The sequence below is a fragment of the Bemisia tabaci genome, chromosome 3 (assembly GCF_918797505.1).
Source record: "Bemisia tabaci chromosome 3, PGI_BMITA_v3".
NCBI lineage: Eukaryota > Metazoa > Arthropoda > Insecta > Hemiptera > Aleyrodidae > Bemisia > Bemisia tabaci.
The window spans coordinates 41,437,019-41,463,440 of record NC_092795.1 but is presented as its reverse complement, the minus strand read 5'-3'; the positions used below and the strand labels follow the sequence as shown (position 1 = coordinate 41,463,440).

Here is a 26,422-nt window from a genome sequence, read left to right as displayed (position 1 = left end):
TTTTGGGAGACTCTTTCCCGGGGATTATCAATGACGTTTTCTGATTGGTTAATGAAAGGACCAATGAGAATGCAAAATGACACGGACGTACACACACAAAAGGCCTTACTTTTTTTTTACTATAGTAAGATATTGTTTTATCAAACGAAATCATCACAAAAGGGGAATACAGCAAAGGAAAGGACGCTCGCTGATGACGGCGCAGAGATACAACTATTCGTGCTTGATGGATGTCTGTGTAGTATCGGCGGAATTGAAGGCGCTAAGGCGCTAGGCGTGAACTCGCAATGCACTGCTCTAAGCTGCCAATGTTGTGTCGCTCCAATTCGGGAGAAAAGTTGAAAAAACGAGGCCCAATTAAGTCTCCTATCTTCGGTTATGTTGAGACTCAATATTCTTCCCTGTTTTATATTTACTATCTCCCAATTAAAATACATACAAATTTAATAATATTAATGTTAAAAAATGAACTGCACTGTCGGCCCAGGGATTTTTGTGAGGTCCTCTATTTGATAGCATAGACATCAACAATAATTTTTTGTGAGGTAAAACGTAATCGATGATCGATATTTATTTACTAATAAAATAAGGTAAAGCACAAAAAAGACTCTCATAGAGGATTTTGATGAAAGCTAACTTCAGATAAAAGTTCGCAGGTCATGAATAAAAAAATGTGATGTTGAATCAGAGTAGGTAACAAACTACCGTTTGGGTCTTAGTCTCAGAACATTTTTAAATCCTTTCATTGCGAGGTGCCACCTAGCATTTTAATTTCGTCGTCTCATAGTGGAAAATTTTTATCCTACTCTCCAGACAATGCTTGCATGCTAAATAGCGGTTTCGACATATTAAGTAAAAAATAGGTTCAACGACATTAGTACTTACACACGTGGAGCACTAATCCTGCATGCTCCATTTCTCGAGTATTCTAGAGTAATGGTATACCGGAGGTGTCTTTAATTTTTCTTCTCTTAATTTAAATCCCGATCAAGGCCATGCGCGAGAATACCCATAATCCAGAGCTGTGAAGCACAAACAATATCATTTACGTTTGTAGGTCATGAAAAATTCTCTTATTTGCTAACTCATTCTCGTTTTTAGGCTCTCAATTTCGAGTTTGTAGGCTGTGACCGTAAATAATTTTTAATCAGTCCTTTTGTTCGACATCCATACGAATAAAAATCGGGCATTATCATCTTTAGGAGGTCATCTGCTTTATAGTTCATGATCCAATATGTGAAATACTCCTTTCTTCAAGGAAGTGACATATTTCGCAAGTAAAATATGTCCTTGTAACTAATAAAACATTGACAAGAAAAAATACTCTTGATTCAATCGGATTTTTGCTTCGATCGAGAACAAGCCTCTTAATTTAAGTGGATCTCTTTTTGATTCAAGCAAAAACCCGATTGAATCAAGAGTATTTTTTCTTGTCATTGTTTTCAAGAGTCTGGACTCTAGATCCAAGCGACTTTTTTCCAGTGAGGGAAAAAATTGTTGAATTTTTCAGTCAGTTTCCCAGTATTATGATTTACTGATGGAAATGTTCCAACGTTGAAATGCAATGGAGATGTTGCATGTGTAAGGAACTTGCGATTTGACTGTTGATTCTTGACTGGTGGACTGAGAGTCCACCTCTACATCAATACAAACTCTCCATGCAAAGATATAGAGCAAATACATTGACAGAGCTGCCAACTTATTTGGGGATTCTAAAACTGAAATCACGGCATCCCTGTCAATGTATTTGCTCCCTATCTTTGCATGAAGAGTTCGTCTTGATGTAGATAGGTGGACTCTCAGGATTGCGTGGGATATCCCCTCCAATTTAGCCTCAACTTGAGAGCTTTTTTTGAGCTTGGGAGTTGATTTCAAAGAAAACCAGTGGCACCATCGTGTTTCTCGCAAACTTTTACATAAGAATCAACAGCCAAATCGCAAATCCCTCACACATGCAACATTTCCATTACATTCTTCCGTCAGGAAAACTAGGAAATATCAGTTAGATCCGGCAACTGTGGGGGCGAGCGAAACGCAGTGCGGTCTGAGCCCGGACACGTGCCAAAAATACGTCACACTCACTCGCGACCTCCCCTCCCCGCCGGGCCCAAAACCTACCCCAATCGAATACCACACCGCACACCATCCGCCAGCTCGCGACTCATTACCTAGTTTGCATGTCCTGTTCCTCCCCCCCCCCCCCGGCGTCCTCCCCCGGCTGCCGCGAAATCCCTACTGGATCCTTCTAATTGTGCTCTTAAAGCTCCTCTTTATTTCCCCCTCCCGTCGCTTTGCCCGAGGATTTCGCGTCTCTCAATCTGCTTTTTCATTGGTCCAAAGCCGCGTTGCCGGCAGAGAGCTGGATGAGCGGTTCGTCGGCGAAACTATTTTTGTTCTTCTGTATGCATTCGTATTCGTAAATACCGATTACTGGGATTGCTTAAATAATTTGATTATTACTTTAATACTTTCTACAATTCAGGATATATATTCGGAAGTAGGAAAAATTTAGGAGAGAACAGGATAATTTTACGAGACGAAACGAGTAAGAGAACACAGATTGAACTAACTAAAAATTTGGTTTCTATGGCGACGCTTCATTCCCCCCCCCCTTAACTTCCTTGACGTTCAGTCTACAATTATCGCTCCTGATGTGGACCTCGGTGGATGGAAATTTCATCTAAGATCGCCCGTTCAAATCGATCTAATAGACGATTTCTTCTTAGCATGTGGCGGCACAACGGACACCAGACGATGATCTATCAGTTAGTTAGTTAACTTATTTAAAGACATTCAGTAATTAATGTCTACACAAAGAATATAAAAGATGGGTGTATATACAAACATTTAGATTTTAAAATCAAGGGAGGCAAACAGTTTCAGTATTGTGGTTGTGACATTGGGTTCATCGCAGGTTAGTGGGTTTTTTTTTTCCTTTTGACTGTTGGTGAGTAAATATGTGAGCGGAGATGCCCGAGGGCAGAGCAGTCCATAATCGCGTGTTTGACGGTGAGAGGTGATAAATTGCAGAAGTTACAGATGGGATTACCCTCTTTGCAGATGATGTCGTTACGACAAACCGTCAGGGGGATACATGTATGGTTGAATTTGCAGCCTACACATTTATATATTAAGATGAATTATGTACTTTAATAACTAAATGCCATCCCTAATAATAGGAGAATAAGGTATCCAAACGAGGAAGAACAAGTAAGCAAAAACTAGTCTTTTGTTAAACTTGAACAAACCGACAAACTATCTGGTAGTGAAATTGCAACATTATATTAAATTGAAAACTCCTAACTATCAATAGATTTCTTGATTCTCATATTTTCATAACCTATCTAAGCATATAAGATGTCGAACTCCAATTTCTAAATTTTGTGCGTCTTACATGTTCTATACTAAATGATCTGATAAGAGATGAATAGAGACATCTGATTGGCCTTACTTATCCAAAAAGTCCAGAGAAATAGCGCGATTTTTTAAACTTTAAGCTTCAACTTGGCGCCTTGATAAGCGGGTTGATCCCAAGTCGCTGCGGAGCTGAATGGAAGGAGCGAAGAGGAGGAAATTAATAAGTCGGTGCAGAGAGGGGTTTTGCGAGCGCCAAAAATGAGCTTTTGAGCGGGGGTCAACGGCTCAACTCTTGGCGATGCTGCAACGGACCTTTGTCTGGATGCAGCCCCGTTGCTGCGACTTAATGACGGCTACTGAGAGTAATGGATGGATGGATGCTGAAAATGCATAGTGGATCCGGCAATTCAATCGTCGTGCCAGATAAGAAAATGTGACGCAATCCATCACAGCCAAACCTAACGTCCATCGAGGTTTAGGTCAAATCGGGTTATTATGGACGCTTCTTATTCATTGAATGTATACATGCGATTTTTTGCAGCCCATCAGATAAGACTGCATTACACTAATAAAAAAATGTGTGTTCGTGTGTTATTTTTGGCTAATGTAGGAAGTGGAACGCAAATCAACACACCTTGTGTTATCTTGGTACAGTTTGCGGTGAATTTTAGCGCAAATGCATTCTTCCGATCGCGACGTTTGTTTTCACCACTCGATTTTTATTAACTTTCTTCAATAAAACTAGCTGCCATTTTCTCTTGAAATTGTCCACAGAAAACGAAGTAAGGCTAGGGTTATTTTCTGTTTCACTTACCGAATTAACTAAACTTTAGTGTTGAGTTTTCTCTGCACTAGAAAAAAAACACATTGGATCTAGAGTCCAGACTCTTGAAAATATTGACAAGGAAAAGGACTCTTGATTCAATCAGATTTAAGCTTAAATCAAAAGGAAATCCGCTCAAATTAAAAGGCTCGGTTCTTGATTTAAGCTTAAATCTGATTGACTCAAGAGTATTTTTTCTTGTCGATGTTTTTAAGAGTCTGGACTCTAGATCCAATGTGTTTTTTTTTCCAGTGTGTGTGTATATGACATCTGGTTATGGGGATTACTTTTTATGTAAATAAACTGAAGCAGTGTAAAAGCAAACAATTTTTATGGAACCTGGACGAATTTCCATTTAGGACGAAAATAAATGGACAAATTATTCTCTGGTCCATCGTGGGTTGAATGAACTCCGTTAAAATCACCCCAGGGCACATAAGGGAAGATTGGCTAGATAGGGCAAGACAACAAGTTAACCAACGGTGGCGAAGGGTGAATGATCGATCATCGAAATTTCCCAATCTGAAGCTATGGTAAAGAATCGATTATCAAGGCGCTCGTTACGGACTCCCTGTCTATCGATCCTTTTCCATAGGTTTAAATGGCAAGTCAATCGATATATCGGCAGGCACGCCACGCCACTGATAACTAAAGCGGTCACTGATCTCGGCTCATAGCCTGGAGCGTAAGCCGAAGAGAGGAAGTATTATCATCGCGAATCATAAGCGTTAATAGTCTCAAAGGATTAGCTCACCCACATACGGTGTCCTCGCCAGCACGTTAAATCGCTACAAGATGGGTTGAATGAGCAAACGAGGTGGTTAAATATTAGAGGCATAATAAACTTGCGATAGAATTAATGGGTGTCCATCGGGACACGAAAAAAACACATATTTTTCAAACAAAGTGAGAATGTTCGTTGATCCCTAACAGTGATAATGTGAATCTAGCTTTGATTAACACGCTTAGTCGAACGATATATTCTAAAGAAATGGAATCTAAGTATTAAGTCACTTTAAATATTATGTTACCTGAGAAGTGAAACTCGTTATAGATGTAAAAGAAAAAGCATTTAAACTTTTAGCAAGGTTAAATTGAATTTGCCTCCAAGAGAAAAAAATTGGCAAGTAATGAGATCGTCTATCGAACGAGGTCATGTCCGATAAGAGTATGATCAGCTATTTTTGAATAAAGTATGTTAAGTTGTAAAAGGAAAGTATAACTTTCGTTTTCAAATACTCTTACAGATACACTTCAAAGTCCTGAAATGTGTGAATATTGAGTAGAGAATCAGATATCAGAGGTTTATACTTATTAATTTTTATTAAAACGTTTTTATCGCTTTTTTAAATTATTATTGGGATTGACAATCAGTTTTGATAACGATTACTTTTGGTAACTGAAGGGAAATGAGACACAAAATTGCGAGATGATAGAGAGTAAGGTCATGAAAAAATTTGATTGGTTTTTAAGTTAAAGGACAGATGTGAGGGAGAAGGAGAGTGGGAGGGAGAAATAGAGAGGGATGATAGTCATCTGCTCAGTTTGAAGAAGAAATAAGATTAATGTCTAATTTTGGAGTCCCATAATTGCGAGTTTCTTCCTCATGAGTGCGTCGTTTTATAGGGTTCAGGAGTAAAATTCATGAAATCGCAAACGAGGAAAACCACCGTCCGCTTAGTGACGAACTATGTACGCTTAAAGCATTAAGATTTTAGGTAATCTAGATTGAACCCACTCAAAAACACGCATGTTAGAAAGCTCCATTCAGGATTTCAGCCTGTGCAGAGGGGTAAATTTTAATGTTCATAGAGAGGAAAGTATAAATAATTATATTAGATTTTTTGAATAAGTGCTGTTTCTCCATGTTTTATTCAAAAAAATATGAGATTGTCTTTAGCATCAAACCATAAGTACAGCAATGAGGCGATAAAATATGAATAATAAGAAATAATACAGTCGACTTACAATGAATTTACAACGTGTATTAACAAATCGTCAAATCATCAATCGTCATTACAAGTCGTCAAATTACTTTGAACAGTTAGACACCAGCAACAATTAGAAAACAATCAACCAAGAAAAATTTACTTGCTCTATTCTCCTCTCTCCTTGTAACCATGGCGAACAAGTGCCAACTAGAGAGAATGTGCGATTGGTAATGCAGGGTAAACATTTAAAGCAATTCTATAACTTTTTTAACATAATATGTCAATGTTTCCAACGAGGTTTCATTCAAAATGAGGAGAAAAAAAATTGAGAAATCAAGATTAATTTAATGGAATCTAACTTCAAAGTTCAAAGAATTCATCGACTGAATTCTAATAATTCAACCGTCAACAGGTATCAATTTGAGATAAAATTGAGGTTATCGTGGCACGTAAAAACATGAAATTCTGGGAGAGTACAGATATCTAACAAGCAGTAAAAATAAGCACCAGAATGCACTATCTTCCCTGCCATCAAAATTTATGGAGCGGCGGAACTGAGACCTAGCTAGTGCAGAAATTTACGATCTAGCACGATCCTGAAATTGAAATGTCTCGAAAATTTCTGCAAAATTGATGCATTGGAAGCGGGAGCTGCTATAAGGGAAAACTGAAAGAAAACAGATAGGACCATGTCAGAACCCGCGTTGCCTCGCTTACCTTTTTGATGCTTTTTCATCATGTTAACTCTCTTAATTAAAAACTGAGTTTCTGCTAGTTGATCTGCAGAGCCTTAATTAGACACATTGACAAGAGGAACGGAATTTCAGTAAGAGCTATTGAAGAGCTTTTAGGAGTTCTCTCCCTGACTAATATTCGATAATGGACCACTAGACGATGTACGAATTTCAGCATTCTGATATATGTTTCTTCACCAAAATTTCACGTAAAACACGATACGCACAACAAAAATTACCGAAATCAACTCCTTCCAAAGATATTTAATGATTCGTGATGCGTGAATTGAAACCACCCGCTCATGAAAACTCAATGCTCTGCGTGATTCACATCGCGCGCTAAACGTTATCATGAACGTCTCTGCGATAAGAAAATCTGGCAACCTCAATCTTGACGCTTTTGGCCCAGCTATAGCAAATGACTTATAGTTTGAACAACACATGGTTGGAAATGAACATTGCTTGATTGAGAAGCTTGCTGAAACCGTTGTAGTGCGCAATTTGACTCACGTAGAGCTTTGAGTTTCTTATGTGAGCGGGCAATTCAAATTCCTCGTAACCAATGTGCAATAAAAATGTTAATATCTCCGTTAGGAGTTGGTATCAGTAATTTTCATTGCGCGAATCGTGTTCTGTGTGAAATTGAAGTTAAGAAATATGTATCAGAATGCTTAAATTCGTACCTTGTCTAGTGGTCCATTAACGGGAACACCCGCGCTTTGCATCCCTAAGGATTCAAGACAAGTGGAGACAACCAACCCAACAATAGCTAGAACAGGCCGAACCCTGAAAGGAAAGGCATGCGCATAAAAACTATCAGCGTTCTCGACGGACGAGGACACACGATTTTCCGTCGTAATCCATCCTAGTTTTCTTCATACAAGTCTTGCTCTTAAATGTTGCCTCAGTCGTACATCTATTTACCACTTCTCTCAATTTGTCTTCACCTACACAAATAGTTTTTGCAACTTTAATTTCGATCCTGTGTCTCGAAAATGTCTGCGAAATTGATACATTGGAAGTGAGAGCTGCTATGAAGAAAAACTGAAAAAAATACAGATAGGAACTATGTCAGAAACGTTCAAAAGAGTTTTTTTTTTTTTTTTTTTTTTTAGTAAAAGCGGTTGCCCTAATTTTCGCAGCGCTGAAATTTAGGTACATGCTCTCCCTTCGGAGAAACGGCGAGTTTGTTCCCACCAGTGGCGTGCTGCGTGCTTTGCGATATATCGATTGATACGCCACTCAAACCTATGAAAAAAGATCGATTATTAGAGTGTTCGCAACGAACACCTTAGTAATCGATTCTTTACCATAGATACAAATGGCGAGATATCGATAATCGATCATTCACGCCACGCCACTGGTTCCCACCTGCGTTAGTAACGGGTTTTCCGCGAATCGATCAACAAAATCCAGATGGAATAAACACTTTGAAACAAGCTCAACAATCATCGTATCGAGGCAACCGTTGCAGCCAGTAATGGGCCTGTTGCAAACTTTTGCTAGAGCAAAAGTAAGAGTTGTTTCTTGTAGATAATGCCTCAAAAATCACGATGAGCGCATCGGCAAAGTCTGAAATGCACTCATAACTTCACAATCTGCGTAAGAAATTTGCGTTTTTTAAGCTTCCCGCTTCAAAAACGATACTACGGCACAGGTGAACATTTTGTTAGAAGAGTCGCTCCATCGTCGGCGATATTCATCATGGCCGACGCTTGCACTCAGTTCCGCGCGTAATTCAAGGAGAGTTCAAGGTCAATCAATTCGGGCGTGGAAAATATGAACGTTAACACACCGATTGTTATCTGGTCTAATCCAGTTCAGGTGTTATCTCGTCCCATCAAACGTGTTTTGGCGGATTGGCGTCGGCCATGATGATTATTGCCGACGATGGAGCGACTCCTCTTACAAAATGTTCACCTGTGCCGTAGTATCGTTTTTGAAGCGGGAAGTTCAAAAAACCGCAAATTTCTTACGCAGACTGTGAAGTTATGAGTGCATTTCAGACTTTGCCGATACGCTCATCGTGATTTTTGAGGCATTATCTATAAGAAACAACTCTTATTTTTGCTCTAGCAAAAGTTTGCAACAGGCCCATTCGCGCGACCATCCATCGAATCATTATAACTGTTCCAGGGGGGCTGAAACGGCCGCAGGAGGTGGGGGGGACGGGGGTCCCCGAACGAGGCTGGATAAAATGAATTGAGCCAGCTGACAACGAGGCCAGGGGAGGAAGCTCCCGAGTCCGGGGAATAAAGCGCAGTCGGTGCCCGTGACGACATTTTTCAAATATTATTCGGCGCGGCGTTGCCAGCCCGGCCCGATATCCGGCGTTCCCGGGGGGATGAGCCGGGGCCGATCGGGCGGACTGGCGCGTCGGCCCCGAAACGCTTGGTCGACTTCAATAAAGCAGATCCCGCGTGCGGAAGCAGGAACCGTTGGCGACCATAAAACTAGATTGCAACGACGCCCCGGCATATTTAAACGTTTACCTGACAGACTTTCCACGCTGCCAGGACCGGGCGTCCTCCCCCACCCTCGCGCGACTCACTCCGGCGCGCTCCTATCCGACGATAAAAAAAGTATAGATAGAAGGAGACCCTCGTCTCGGGGAATTGTGAAATTTTTAACTCAGTGAGAGCGAGAGTGAGTTCCGAAGGATGAGACTCGTTTTACGCGCTTCTTTGAAGGGTTCCTCCGTACTGCTATTTCGCTGGTGTAAGTTATTTAGGGCCCATACAAGGAATCTCTATTTTTTGGCCCTTCGCCGATATCGAGCCAACCGTATGGTTGGCTCAATAAATTGAATGAATTGAACTCAATAAAATAAAATTTTGAAGGATTTGATAAAATCTTAACTACTTGAATTGAGCTTTTTACCTTTTAATTTTCAGGAAAAATATAACAGACAAAGACAGACAGAGAAAAAACGACGGAGATTTTTTAAGAGGAAATATAACAGAGGTAACACACGATGGATAACAGAGGTTAATTAGACACTATAAAGATTTTGGTAACCAAGGCGATCAAGGGGGGACCCGCTACACATGCATACATGATGTAATATTTTTTTGTCCTTGGGTTTTTATTTAGACGTACTCATATACTTCCCTAAGTGGGGAAATTTGGAGGATATCATTTTAAAAAAATTGTTTGTGCTTTTGGTTAACTGGTCAAAACTGTAGATAAAAATCTATGATCTACTAACTTTTCCTGCGCTGTTATTTTATTTCCGTTCTTAGAAGAAACACATCTCAGATCTTTTCACAGATTCATAATATTCTACTTAATATTCGACATTTTGATCATTGTCGTGTTAATAATTATTATGGCATGAGGATACCAGCCAGAGCGAGTAGAAGCAACACTATTTATAGTTATAATAACAGTTCTAACTTCTTCATCATTTATTATTAGTTTAATAAATAGCAGAAACACCCTGGTAAAAATTGGCAGTAGAATCTGTGTTCCAAAATACCATAGACCTACAGCCGGCTGTAAGATTTCCAATAGCTTCTACAGCCGGCAGCACAATTTTTATAGCCTTTTATAGCCAATGGCGACTAAGCAACAGCCTGGCGATAAAGTTTATGCTAAACGTTACTAATTATGGATGCTAGGACTTAGTGAGTTCTTGGACTACCATTCTCTTTTTGGGCCGTAGTATCTTGATTTATTTTGCGAGGAAAGCTCCGTACTTTTGAAGGATGCCTGCCATTCCTAATTTGTTGGAGCGCCTTCAATCTCGTATGATACTGTGCAATACCTCTGGTGTGAAATAGTTGCTTCAAGCGCCGTGGTAAGCTGCGGCGCATCGCGGCGGGCGGGCAGCCAGCGCGAAACGCGCATTGGCGCCTACAAACTTAACAGGGATACTTCACGCATTGCGCAATGTGTGAAGTATCCCTGATAGGTTTGTAGGCGCCAGTGCGCCGCCGCCGCTACGCTTTGTGTTAGGCTCTAATATTTAATCTCGTTTAGTCAGCGTTTTTCAACTCATGACTTTGAAATGTTTGCACATTCTATATGGATTATTCTCATTTTAATTAATGAAAAAAAAAAAAAAAAAATATGTAGTAAAGGAAAAAATAATGTGCGTTTTGTAAATATTAAGGTGATTCCGTACAAACTTAAGGATTTACAAAACACACGAATTTCTACACCATTTCTTATAGCATTTTATAGCTGATGGCGAAAAAGCAACAGCCAGGCGATAAAGTGTAAAGCCCGGCGATAGGAACTATAGCCCGGCTGTATAATTTTTTATCGCTTCGTGTAGCGTGGCCGTATGCTTTTTTCCACTTTCTACAGCTAGCTATATGATTTTCTATCGCCTTCTTCAGTCGGCTATAAGAACTCCTATGGTATTTTGAAACGCAGCTCCTATCGCCAATTTTTACCAGGGCAATTTAAGTTTCTGAACCATCCGATATGTAGAATGAAATAAATGAGAATATATGAGGTTAATAGTTGGTTTCATAATAAAAATACCTACAATATTTTTGCATATGTGACTTCCAAAAGTTTAAGTAGAATCGCCAGTACAAGAATCAATAATTTTAGCAGGCATCCTTTTGAAACTAGGTCAAGAACACAGGTGATCGAAAAATTTTGGAGAATCATAAAATACTTTCATTTTTTAATCATCGTCATTTTATTCCTTTTTACATTATTTTGCATGATCTGAGGCCCCTCTATAGAGAAATACAGTTATGACCTTTGGATAATACGTTCACACTTCATTTCTATTCAGTAATAGAATTGACGATTCATGAATGTTTCAGCAAGCTGTCCGAGTAACATATTTTCATATGTACACCTAAAGTTCAACACAAATTTAATGTACATCATTTTTGATCGTATTCATATTTTCTTTTAAACTATAAGGCCCATTTACAGAAGCTCTAGCCATGGTTACAGAAGCTTTAAGCTTAAGGAATGACTGCGAAATCGGCTCCCTGTGTGTTTTCACGTCTCGAAAGTGATCACATCGACCACGAACTCTCGCAGCCCCCGTCAGATACTGGGCTAGCTGGGATGGAAAAGTTTTAATGATCTCGGATTTTGTAAGCTCGGATAGGCATTGACGTCTCCACTCCTATAATCGTCAATCTTCTTATTTATAAGGAAACTGAGTAATTTTAATACCCATAACTTTCCATACTTTATACTGAAGAGAGCTAGGGAATATATATTTAAAAGCTCACAATTGGACTTTCCTTGTAGATTTGTTCGCCTAAAAATGTAACGAAAATCTTTTTAATCGTGAGCACATCTGGCCATTTTTCACCCATCAAAAAATGAAGACGATAAAGCCTAAAACCTCCGACCATATTATTCCTTCACTGTTGCTGTTAAATTCTTAATCACGATAATGAAAATAAGTCCTTCAGAAGTTTGAATCTGTGAAAGCAATTTTAATTAACTTCCTACTACTTTATGAACACCTTAGAAACCTTTATCAGAAACGAGGGCGATCCGCGATTTATGAAAATTATTTCAAAACAAGATATTTAGTACATACGTTTCCATGATAGGGCATAGTTCTGGGGTCCTGGAAATATTAATTCCCTACACTTCCCCAGATTTACTTACGTCAACTCTGCCGTGCTAAGGAAAAACGCCTCATGAGCCTTCGGGCGTTGCAAAGTTTCTCTGGCAAATCACTAATTTTCAGGAAAAGTTCTGAATATTTTTCTGCAAATTTTTCAGATCATTTTGTTCGTAATTTGATCTGGAGTGTCTGAAAATTTTAAGGAAAAGTATTCATATGTTTCCTCAAAAATAAACATTTTATCCAAAGAAATTTGACAACGCTCGAATGCTCATACGACGTTATTCCTTAGCACGACAGTACTGTTCAAAGAGAGCCATTCATTTTTTTCTTAAAATCCGGAAAGTCTAGAAAACTGAAGATAGAAAATAGAGGGACGCGCAAAAAATAAAATAAGAGATTGAAAAGCAAAAAATAAACGAAGCCAAAGGACTCGAAAGGGTGCTGAGTCAACATACGAGCAAGCTTTGGCGTAAACCACGGTTGGTTTTGTAAATTATCCGACTTAGAATTCTCCACGGAGGAAAGATGTGCTGCCGAATTGAATCGGATGAGCCGTATCTGCGTCCAGTTTTCTTATCAAAAGACCGACATTTGGCAACAAAATTCCGAAAACTGGAGGAAAAAATGTTTGAGCGTTGGGCGAACTTCACAAACTTTCATAAACTTATCAACCCGGAGAAGATATTGTCTCCGTTCATATTCCCAAATATGACGCAGAGCGCACATAAAATATCCATTTCGCGGGGAGGGGGGAAGCGAAGAATCTCAACGAGTCCTGCCTGCCGTTTTGCGGTAGACAGATCTAGGAGTCCTTCAACTCCACTTCAACGATGTCTTTTGAGGGAGAAAAAGGAAATTTGATACTAAATTTCATGGTGCGAAAGGTTTGGCCTTTGTGCAGATCGAGGCAAGGGGTGATTTTGGATCACTTTCCAACATGATCACCACAGCAAAGGTCGGCGAGCAAGGTCAGCGAGGTCAGTAAGACTTGAGGGTGAGTAACCTCTCATGATTAAGCCCCAAAAGTTTTGTGGGCTACCTCTAAACACCATTCGCATATGCCTGTTAAACTTTGTGACACTTCGGTCAAAGTATTATGTGCGTTACATTTAATATTGTTATCTTTAAGGTAAAAAGTAATTACTCATGCTGCATTTTGTAACCATTTGCTCATTATTTAAAAGGTATACCAGAATCAAAGCTAGTCATATTGTGGCTATCTTTACTTGCAAAACTTTACCAGAATCAAAAGCAAAAAAACTAACAAAAGTGTGAAACAACCCGCAGTTGGTTATATTAACAAAGGTGTAAACAAGCCTTGACTTAAAAATTGTCCTATTGTCGGAATTAATTCAAAGCCTCTCAGGTAAATATGTATATGCTACCGCAGGACGAAGCGTTGATGAAGTCCGTGGTAATAACTGAATACAGCTAAACGTGCTTCTAGGATGTCCATGTTGCTTTTAGAAAAATGAAGGCACTAAGGCACCTATCACGGCCGCAACAATGCACCTCCCACGATAGATAAATGCAATCAAGTATAAAGTTAATTGTTTTCTTTCTTTCTTCTAATTTATGTGGAAATAGTTCTTCAGATACTTTCCCCAATGATAAACCAATGCTTTTAACCATGGATAATAAATTGCATTATAGGCACATTAACAAACCGTCAATTCTCAGACAATCAAATGCATGAAAAGCCCCTCCAAAAAACATTAATGCTGAGTATTTTTCACTCTTTATTTCATCCGAAGAATGTGTTTTGAGATATTTTTTATAATTCACGAATATTTAGGAGCTTCTCTCAAAACCGGCCTGTTATTGTTAAATCGTAAAACGAAGCGCTTAATTGTATTCATATAATACTTTTCTTCGTCTGCAAACTTAATTTCTCAATATTTCAACTCTTACAGGTGAATGCGTTTAACGTTCGGGAAATGTAATTTACGAGATCAAATTTGTTAATAAGAGCCAATAATTGTGAACGTGAATATATTTTGTCATTCAAGCTGACAACTCTGTGCAAATCTTCTTCGTGAGAGAAATGTAAACTTGTGAAGGGTGGTTGTCCCTTTGATAATCCAAATAGAGGCAAAATACGGAATAAATATCCGTACAAAATCAATAGCGATTGGTATACAATCGTATTGAAAGGCCTTTTAAATAGCAGATATGCTTCCTCTTTTTTTTATCCCTCTATACTTTGCAACGAGCTCATCGTGTTCCAAAAGAGTTAATTTTTCTCGAAAAGAGTCACCTGACAACGCGTCCCAAAAAGGAGTGATATTCTGTTCCTTGAATTTTTTTATACTCATTTTCCTGTTTTTAAGGGAGCTGAATTCTTAATACCATGAGTTATTTTCAATTAAATAAAATGTTCAATAACCTTGCTAGACGACAATAATTCAATGGTTCACTCATTTGAAACTAACGGGCTTAAAGCTCCCGATTTAAGTATCCGGTACCTACATTTTGAGGATAAAGCATTGGCCTTTGACCTCATTTAATTATGACCTTTTATAGATTTAGAAAGATGCACAGAAGAAAAAGGAGAAACGAGAAGATGCATATCTAAAAAGCGGTTAAGGTTAAGACGGATAATTTAGATTATTTTTTCTGTAGCTAAGAAGATGGAGAGGGAGACTGCCAACATTCCTCTCCCCCCTAAACTTCCGTGAAGTTTAGGGTTGTTCCTTGTGGGGCTCCCCGGTGAACGGTCCCTTGTCGAATATAGCCGCTTCTAATTTGCCCAACATTCTGTTCCTTGCCAACAAGCATGTTCAAAATTTAGCGGACTACAACATTCACCTATTCCTGCCTAGGACAGATACGGTGTTTTGTTCTGTCGTATTGAATATTTGTATAATTCATTATTTATTATGAAAACCTGTGTTCTGTGTTTACCTTTGTTTGCAACACTAAGTGATAAAAATAATACCACTATCATCATGCTTAGAAGAAGATCGTTATCAGAAACAACGGGGAAAATGTTGTAAGTACGCGTGTGTACGCTATGTATTCTTGTATATTCAGTTCAAAAATGACGTTCGTCAATTTCATACTATCTACAAATTTTCCGGGAAATTTATTTTAATTAGAGAAACTCGAGTTTCGAGGAAAATCTAAATTTTCTAAAACAAAAAATTAGTAGATGTGGGGAAAAAAACAATGTAATTTTCGGAGTCAGCACTAAAAATTACATGCGCACTATTTTTAAAATGCTCAGGGTTTCTTTATGGTTTTCTTCCTATTTTCTATGAAGATTTGTGTTGATACAACTGTTTGCATTTAGTAATTTATTGCATTGTTACACATGCATTGAGTTTTCATTGCATAGAAAAGGAAAGCATAAGGTGTAAGTAAAAATGAAAACAATAATATCTCCTCCATCAATCTAAAATGCAATGCGTAAGTTTCTGCAACAGAAAACTGGAAAAAAAAATTGGAAGAATTTACCATTCCTGCACGCTGTATTTCACACAGCGTTAATTTAGAGTCAATTCTACCAGAAGGAAGGTAAAAGTTAATATACACTGGTTCAGGTAACCATTCCTTTGGCAGAATCGACTCGAAGATTAGTAGAATTTACCATTCCTTCACGCTATGTGAATTATAGCGTGGAGGAACGGTAAATTCTACCTATCTTTTTTTTCAGTGAACGAGCAAAGTGTGCGTGATTTTAGTATTTTCAGCAAATATTCGGACACACTGGAGAGAAAAACACATTGGATCTAGAGTCCAGACTCTTAAAAATATCGACAAGAAAAAGCACTATTGATTCAATCAGAATCTAGCTTAAATCAAGAACCGAGCCTCTTAATTTAAGCAGATTTCGTTTTGATTCAAGCAAAAATCCGATTGAATCAAGAGTATTTTTTCTTGTCAATGTTTTCAAGAGTCTGGACTCTAGATAGGGTGTGTGTGTATGTGTTTTTGTTTTTTTTTCCTTTTTTTTTTTCTTCTATTCATTCAATCAGGATGTAGCTTAGCAGGATTGTAGCAGGATGAGGCTTGGAAGAACCAAGCCTCTTAATTTAAGCAGATTTCGATTTGATTCAAGCAAAAATCCGATTGAATCAAGAGTATTTTTTCGTGTCAATGTTTTCAAGAGTCTGGACTCTGGATCCAATGTTTTTTTTTTTTTTTTTCTTCTTCTTTTTTTCCAGTGCATACTTTGAGGCAATTTCGAAACACCCATCCCATGCATGAGTTAAAATCATAAGTTGATCGAGATTCTTACCCCTGGTCGCCGGACAAGTATCCATGCGTCACTGAAAACACTGTGGAAACACACTCACACGCAGGGCACCGGGAATCACACACGCGGACCGAGACACGAGGTTCGCGAGATCGCGCGCGGATCTTATCGCGGAGAAACACGGATCCTCGCCGGGGAATGATTGAGTTACGACTGGCGGGCGGTATCGCCGTGTTTGCAGGGGCACGTTGGCTGCCGGGCGGTATCGTCGCGCCTTGCAGGGAGCGTTGCGTTTTGGCGGGAAATGTCACCCCATCCCACCCCCTCGTCGCGGGGAAGAGGGTAACCATCCTTTGCCTGCCCATTCTCCGCACAGTTACCGTATTCGAGGTGATAATTGGACTACATTTTGCAATTTGGAACTATAAATTCTAGCCCGGTCTAAAAGCAACGTATCGATGGTGAAACTGCAAAAATGCGTATATCGGTTGCGGTGTTTGAAAATCTCCCCTCTTATTTTATTTTTTAAAAGGAAACCGAACCAACATCGTGGCTTGAAATTTTCACAGAATATTCTTCAAATAGAGAAGAAAAATATCCGAAGTGCTCGATAAATGATGTTAAGTGGTTTTCCATATGAAAAATAAAGTATGACAGGAAGTCTGCAACGCCGCAAACCGATATACGCATTTCTGCAGTTTCACCATCGGTATGTGCAATTAGTTTTCCTATGCACACAAGTGTTTTTCCAGAAGAGCCAGAATTTATAGTTCCAAATTGCAAAATGCAGTCCAATTGTATTTCAGTAAAATTCACTGATAGACGGAGAAGTAGTCTTGGGTGCACGTTGTTTTGCTCACAATTTACAGTTTGCAGTTCTAGATTTACTGAGTGTCAAGAGAGTAGAAGAAGTTTTAAACGCAGCACGTAGAGTTGTTGAGAAACTGCGAACGCAGAATGTCTTGATTTTTATCAGCAAATATAAATTACTCAAACCAATTGTGGACACACGCTGGAGCCCTTCACATGACATCCTTTTACTGCAACTGTAACAACACTGCTCTTTGGTAAATGTAAGTTTTAATCTAATTGCACAGTGAAATTTGCACTCTATTTCACTTTTCAAGTCGGACCTCCTTTGAACCGGTTCCGAAGATTTTTCCCGAACCAGGAACCGAACCCGAACCCTATTCTGCCGTGCAAGGGAAGAACGCCGTATGAACCTTTAGGCGTTGCAAAATTTCCTAAGGTGAATCATGAATTTTCGGGAAAATTTTTAAATATTTTTTTTCCAATTGTTCAGATAATTTTTTTCGCAATTTTACTTAAAGTTCTTGAAAAATTAAATTAAGTTAATTTCTCGGAGAAATATTTATAACTTTCCTCAAAAATAAATATTTTATTGAAGGAAATTTGGCAACTCTCGAATGTTTATACGGCGTTTTTCCTTAGCACGGCAGTATTACGGTTACGTTTTGGACCCGACCCCGGACCCCACGTAATTTTTGAGAGGGTTCGAATCCCTGACTAAAATTAATGTATATTTGATAAATAAATCCGAGCCGTATTAAAGTTTTAAACATACCTAATATAGTTCAGTTCAGACTCGATTTATGGATTTTAGGTTAGCCGCTCAGATTTTTGATAAAGTCACAGCTCTTGATCCTGTTCCACAAGTTCTTGTATTAGAATTAGGAGTACAAATCATTACGCGGACAATGAAACAACTTCTCTCCTGCAAGTAAATGTATTTATGCTAAAAAGAAACTATGTTGCACGAAAATCCTTTTAGCATAAATACGACCGAATAATTGGACCGAGTTCAACAAAGCGCTCCGAATCGCATCAAGTTTAAACCGCGGAAAAAATGTTCACAGTTTCATTCATGAGATTTGTTGAGACAAAGTTTAACGACTGTTTTAACGTTCAAAATATTTATTCTCGGCCACGAATTTTTAATACCAAAAATGTATGCATATACTTGAATTCAAAACTATTCCCGACGCATTCGTTTTTGAAATGCGACTTGGTGCATTTCTGTAAAACTCTGTTGGAATTATTCTTCGTTACGATATCCTTTAATTATTATTTCTTCCTCTCTTAAAGCTCTTAACTTTTTGCAACTACTACGGACGAAACCGTTTTAAGTGAAAAAGGAAGGAATCAGTATAGGAACAGAACCAGTGTGGATTTCTATGCTGAAATTGCGCTCGGAGAATATTAATAAGATGTTTAAGATGAAACTGGACGAAATATCTCATCTAACTTATGTTAGGAAATCAGCTCTGGTTTTTTACTCGGATAGTAAAACCCTCGAATTATAATTGTTTATTTCAGCTTCTGGCATCAAGAACGTTGACACCGATGTTTGGTATGATGTATGATAGGTGCAATAGCAATAGCAATAGTTAGCAATAGAGAAGGAGAGGTACAATAATATATACATAAAGTAAAATAGTTAGTAATATTTAAGTGCTGTACATGAAACAGCACTTAAATATATTAAGGAAATAGATGAAGAGAAGATATTTAATAAAACTACCGCCAATTTTTTTAAATTTGAAGATTTTCTTTTATTACTTTAATTACGTTTATTCTAAATAGTAGGGTATCTAATCCTAGTTTTTAACAGAAATTTAAATTTATATTGGTAAGATTTTTTTAAATTTTAAAAATTTTACTCATTTATTATTTGTTTTATCAATATCTTGTATAATCCAGATAATGCATCTGAATGTTTAGTTAGTTAACTCTAGGTAACTATACCTCTTCAAATGTTTGAAAATCTTATGCACCCGCATGAAGAATGTCCAGTAGTGGACCTTCGCGCTTCCACTTTTAAATAGTTGAGGTTTTTTCTGTGCAATCTAGTTCTTTAACGACAAAAATGTACAGCATCAACTAAAGGTCATTTAATGATCCATTAGAAAAAGAAAGACGTTCTATAAAAGTATTAAATTATATCAAACTTAATTTTTTCGAATGAGGAAGTAATTGAACCACTGTGTCACGCGCCTTTTGCCGTTCTCTGCGGGGCAAAGCACGGAGCGTGCGACAGAGAAGTAAACTTTTTATCCCGACCCAACACTTGTCCCGTTTAAATTAACATGCATAATGCATACAAATCAAGACAATAGCACTTACCTACGCCTCAACCTGCTTCCGTTACTCTATTTTCCACGTGCACAGTCGTAAAACTCCGCTGTGCATTCTCACGCACACGAAGGAAAATTTCATTTTCGATCGAAAAAAGCGCCCATTTTATCTTTCCCACACTAGAGCTCTTTTTTTTTTTTTTTTTTTTTTTTTTTTTTTTTTTTTTTGGAAACGACTAGAATTTGTTTTAAAGAAGTAGAATTCCACTTGCCTCAGTGATAATTACATGCAAACATATTCATTGGACTCTCCGATTATTGTGCTAAACGGAAATGTATTCTCATTCATTTCAATAAAGAATAGAACAGAGCTCAGAGCCACGCGTTGGGAGAGTATACATCCTTTTTTCATGATTAAAGTGGTCATTTCGAAATAGTGATAACTCTGGAAGGAAAAAAGGAGAAAAATTAGGCGACAAGAAAAAAAATACAAGAGGTAGCAAAAAATTTATTTCCCATCAAAAACTCAATTTCGAAAAAATCCGACTCGGTACCTTTTCGAAACAACCCTTTCGATCTCGGTCATCATATTTTGCTGTTTCAACTCAAACAGGTTCCTTTTAAAAATTTTGATACTTGTATGGCAGGGGTATTAGGTGTAGTGACTTTCCCCTCATTCCATTGTTAATTTCATTTTTTAATAATTTATTATTCTTTGGGGGTTAGATGTTTCACGCAGTTTTTTACGTTTCACAGTGAAGAATCTTTTGTCGCCGATAGCTTTATTTCAAATATTTTGTCTTGGACACGGAAAGCGTACACTTCCAATTCTTTGTTTTGTTTAGTCTCTCCGTCTTTATTAGTCGAGGACCATGTTACCGAAACAAAGTTTGTATAAATGTCGGATGATTTTGTTGGATATGTTATTGAATGTAATGGTTTTGCTTGGTCGTGTTTTCTAATGTTAATATTATCCTTCAAAGCAAAAAAAAAAAAAGAGTCCATTGACTCAATGTATAAAATTTGTGATATTAAATGCATTTTGCTGAAAGAGATATAATTACAAACATGTTGTGACGTGCTGTGTTGGTGTGCATCAATATGAGGTTTTCCCAATAGAAGCATAATCAAAATTTAGTAAATTCGAAGATCGAAAAATATGAGAAAACAGTCTCAGTTTATTCTACATTAGTACATAAACCACTCATCCTCAAAATAAATTGACAAGCTATCCACTTTAGATCGCAAGATATGGCACTCCTGCTCGAATTTGTTGAGAAAACAATGAGTTGGCTAGAGTCAATAATATTATCGCGGTTGCTGGTCTCAGAGCTTGCACGCGAAGTTCCGTGATACTCAAAAGCAACACGATAAAGCCTTTCCTGAAAAGTGCAAAGAACTTAATCAGAATCAGAGATCCAGCCGGTTTGCAAGGTTTTAATTTGATTTGCGAACATCACCCCCTTGCCCTCCTCTCTCTTGGAGACCCGTCTAACTTACTGAAATGTTATATATTTTTCCGTCTCCTTGTCGTATAATGCGAGCTCAACCCCCCCCCCCCCCCCCTCCCTCCGATCTCTCTTCGTTTCATTCATTTAATTTATTTCGATACATTTTTAGGTTATTATAATTTTCTATCGAATTCGGACCGAGTTTATCAGAAAGTAACCAACCGACATTTTCAAAAAAAATAGTTAAACGTGTTTTTGAGTTTCACTAGCAGTATATTTTCTCCTGCCAAAAACTGAAATTCTAAAAATAAAACATTTTTGTGAGAAGAGGGGTTAAAGTTCGTTTTTCACATTGAGCCTTATGCAGGAATAAAATTAAAAAAACTATTTTTCTCAGTTTCAACTTAATCTGGGTTGGTTCCTTTCTGATGAACTCGGTATATTTACACTCGACAGCTTTAGCGGAAAACGACTTATCCGAGCACTTCACATCCAAAAGGACAGACGTGGAGAGTGAATCATGAAAGAACAAAATGGACCGCGTTAAGCAGAAAGGAACCAAGCCACATCAGCTATCGCCAAATTTGATCAGGCAATTTAATATATAACATGAAAACGGATGTGTGGGTTTTTGTGCAAATTTCAGTGCATCCTCTGCATGGTGCGAAGCAAAATCATTAACATTTTCAAAGGAATCCGCACGAAGGTTCTCTATTAAAAACTTACATTGCCCAGTTAAATTTGGCAATAGCTGATGTGGCTTGGTTCCTTTCTGTTAAACGCGGTTCGAATATGTCTTAAGACGTGTACCTTGTTACAATTGCAAGGAAAGAACAGGGCGTTGGAACAATCCGGAACACCTTGCGCCAATTTGTTTTCCGCGAGTACACCTAAGCGGGTGGCCCACCATGCTAATTTGACAGCCAAGCGGAAAGATAACTCGCCGCGAACGGAAAGGGTTGCTCTTAACACTCGCGCGCGATTTGAAAGCGAGGAAGAAACACGCAACGCGAACAGGCGAAAAAAGGACTCGCAAACACAAACTCGTAATTAGCCAAGGTATACCGGAGAGGCTCACGCCGCAGATAAGAGGGGAGTTTGTTGAACTCATTTTTATTTAATTTACACTCAAATGGAGTTGTCTCCTCACGCCCCCCATTGCTCCCCCGGGGCGCGAAACAGCCCGCGAAACACTTGCGTGCCAGATTGTTCGCAATACGCAGATTTTAACATCCGTTAAAGGATTTTTTGAGTAAAGGCAGTACTGGTCTGCGAGCCGATTATTGAAATTGATAGACAAAGCTATAGACAAAAGAGACAAAAGATATGGAGAGAACCTATTGGTGGAAGCGGGTGGTCGCAATGGACAAAGGAGGTAGGTAATAGACTAACTAACGGCGACCCACGAGAGACCCGACAGTTAGTCCATCATTTTCTCCCTTTGTGGAACCACCCATAGGATCGCTCTTTTCTCCCTATGTCTTTTTTGTCTATAGCTTTGTCCATCAATTTCAATAATCAGTCCGCTACGCTCGAAAATTCTGGGGGTGCTGATAAGTTTTCGGAGCCCCTTTTCGCTAACCGAAAGTCGTTCTTCATTTGGGTTTTTCCATTTTTGGGGGCCTCTACAAAAAACCTGACAGGGCTCCCTGAGCCACCCGTCAGAATTTCTGGGGTGCTGAAGCACCCTAGCACCCCTAGCCAGACCGCCTCTGCTCAAAAATTAAATGAGATATTAGTCATAAAATTCCGATTCGAAAATTCTTTGCTCGTACGAAAACGTCGTTTAAATGTTTGCAAGAAGCATCATTTTTTCCCGTCATTTTGCGTCCATTTGGTACGGTCCCATTTTCCAGAAAAAACCTTAAAAACAAGTCATATTAGATATTCATAATTCCACCCTTCTTTTTATGATTTTTGCGCGAAAGCTCAAAAATTCAATCCGTTTTTCTTTTGCTTTAAATTACGATATGCACTAGCTAAACTCGACGATGATTTCAAGGAATAATAATAAACGACTGAAGTAAACAAATCGGCGGAGAAACGAAAAAGTAACAGGAAATTATGTTGATTTTGCGGCGTGGCGTCCCTCCTGACGAGATCCGTAATCGGAGCGGCGAAAAAATTCCCTTCAAAAAGTTTCCCGTGTTCTCAAACTTTTTTATAGGAGTACTTAGTCGAGTCAAATTGAATTCGGGCTCCCCTCGGTCTTGCGGGCTCCTTCCCTTACACGCGAATCCTCCACGGTCGGCATTTTTTAAATTCTGGACGATCCACGATTGTTTTCTCATCATGTTCCTCGGAATATTCTCAACAACTTGTTTTTCCTTCCTGTACTCTGTTACAAAAAATGGGAAATTCTCACTATGCTATTTTATACTGAGCTTGAACCCATATCAGGAGAAAAGTTTTTTGTTGATTTCTTCATTCGTCTTTGTAGCACGATTATTCTTAAACACTGCGTGTTTACTACAAGGTCCAAAAGCCTATTATAATGCCGTGCTAAGGAAGAACGCCGGATGAACATTCGAGAGTTGCCAAATTTCTTTTAATGTAATGTTTAGTATTGAGGAAAATTTTTAATATTTTTCCATGAAATTTTCAGTAACTTTAGATGAAATACGAACAAAATTCTCTGAAAAATTGGAAGAAAAATTTTCATAAGTTTACCAGCAAATTTATGTTTTATCAAGGAAAATTTAGCAACGCTGAATGTTCATACGGCGTTTTTCCTTAGCACGGCAGTATATATCTATAATGTGATTTAATTTTTCAAAGGTCTTAAAATTCAAAATAACGTTAGGTAATATTAGGATAGTGCAGGGTAAAACAACAAAGCAATAAATACAGTGAACAGATTGTAGAGCGAAGAGATTGTTGAGATTGCACGGTTGTAGAGACTGATAATTGTGAATCGTAATTGAGAAACAGTCACGGACAACAAAACAAGGCACGATTACATCTTTCTATCTTTAGCTGTGATGCTCACGTCGTCCTTCAATTACCATTACAAATACGACAAACAGAACCAACACAATACAGAAACAGAGCAAGGGAAAGGCTGTGTGTTGACGACGGCGCAGAGATACAACTATTCGTGCTTGATGGATGTCCGCGTTGCTTCTGCGAAATTGAAGGCGCTATGGCGCGAGGCGTCGCGTCAACTCGCAATGCTCCGCTCTAAGCTGCCAATGAAATTATTCGCTCGGATTCGAGAGAAAAGTTGAAAAACGAGGCCCGATTACATCTCCTCTATCTTTTGCTGTACTGACACTCGATTATGTCTTTTTTTCTTTTCTCCGAGTTGATGCTTGATTACTTTTTACGATGTACTTGTAGACCGACTCCAAAGCTCGTAAGCACCGATGCCACACAAATCGTGGGGTACCTGTTTTTCAGAAGCCTCGGGTCAGTGTGATCCAACTTGAGCAACTAATGGTTAATCAAGCTCTCAAGTTCAACCTCCGCGAGTAAAGTTCCAGTTTGATTCTGTTTTTTTTTCTCGATTAATTCAAAAAGCAGGAGCAAGAAGGATGGGCGATTAAATAAAAAAAATGTCATCCTCTGTTCGGATAAATGTCCTAGACTGCCTATTCCATGCGGCTTTTTGGTTTCACCATAAGGATTGATGTGCAGGCGTATTGATACTTTTTCTACGGACAATGACCAAGATATTAACATGACTAAATTACTGTAAAACTTTGTTCAGCTCCTCAAACAGCGAAAAACCAAAAACTGAACGAAAAGTTTGTATAAATTTAATGATTTTTTGACTTCAGGCCAAAAAATAATCTAAGCCTCGTTTTAAGATGCAATACAAGAGAAGCAAGAGCACACATTCACGTGTTTTGTTAACATGCTGGTGTGGTTAATTTAATTTCCTTAGCAACGACTTAAGGACATCGTTTATAATTGGGATCTCCTAGCAAACTTACCTTCACTCGTGATATATTTTATCGGATAGCTCAGGATGGAAGTGTCAAATAAATGAATCAAACCAGAATGATCAGTATTTTTCGTAAAGTTGTATTCGTTTCAAAATAAATACTTAAATAATTTGATATTCAAGATTCACCCATTGATTTGGTCGAACAGAAATTAAAATGGACACACTTTTTAGCGCTTACTAAAATAAGACTTCGTCGTTTTTTCGGCACCCACATCACAAACTAAGAACCTAGAGCTGGAGTGAAAATTGTATAAATAGGAGCGGCATGAGAGTGACCACGAATGTATCAAACCTGAGCGAATCCCGTCACTTTAAACGAAAGAGACAAATTCTCCTTCACAGCCAAAAAGAAAAACGGCTTTTCACCAATCTTTTCTTTCTCTCCACCCACCATTCCCCTCATTTTTAGATGGAGAAGGCGATCCCAACATTCACCTACTTCACCCTCTTTACCCTCACACTTGCCGGTGATATAAATCCCTCTGCGAGAATATGCACAGACTCCGGTCAAATATCAGACTCCGGTATTATCAAGTCCAATTCAGAATGCAAACGTCAACCAGGCCCACGGTAAAAATGTTGTGGTAAAATATCCGCACTTCCAAAACGTCGGCAGCTGGAGCCAAAAATCCACTCACTGGAAAAAAAAGTCGCTTGGATCTAGAGTCCAGACTCATAATAACATTGACAAGGAAAAATACTCTTGATTCAATCCGCTTTGTCTTTGAATCGAAGAGCCGAGCCTCTTAATTTAAGCGGATTTCCTTTTGATTCAAGCATAAAATCCGATTGAATCAAGAGTATTTTTTCTTGTCAATATTTTTAAGAATCTGGAATCTAGATCCAAGCTACTTTTTTTTCAGTGCTGTTCAAGCTGCCAGAACTCAGTAAACTCTACAAAAGCATAATGCTTTTTGCAAAATTTCCGGAATGTATGTATGTATAAGCCGCTTTTACGGCGCGCTAGGGCGCTCTGCGACGCCTACCCGCCACAGGAATATGTCATGGTAGAGATCCTCCGGAAGCTGGCATCTCTCCATTTCCACAAGAATTTCCTCATTTGAAAAGTAAAGTATCCACTATGAAGGTGTTCGTTGCAGACACCCTGTATATCGATCATTTCCTTAAGGTCTAAATGGCAGATCAATCGATAAATCGAAAAACGCACACTGAAAAAAATTCTCGGCATTTTTACCAAGGTCCGTTGGTACCTTTACCATCTTACTTTTTTTTACCAATTATTGGTAATTTTACCAAGACAGACTGGTAAGCTCACCTAAAAACCGGTATTTTTACTGTTTTTTTCAGGTAAGAATACCACTTTTAT

At 38.5% G+C, this 26,422-nt stretch overlaps 1 protein-coding gene across 1 annotated transcript in view; it reads right to left on the bottom strand.

Annotated features, from left to right (window-relative positions):
• LOC109039449 (G-protein coupled receptor moody) overlaps window positions 1-17,867 on the bottom strand; it is a 264,915-nt gene extending 247,048 nt beyond the window's left edge. The window contains exon 1 of the mRNA XM_072298371.1: window positions 16,643-17,867. The gene's annotated coding sequence lies outside the window, so the exon portion shown is untranslated. The remainder of the gene's footprint in view (window positions 1-16,642) is intronic.
• Between the last annotated feature and the right edge of the window lie 8,555 nt (window positions 17,868-26,422).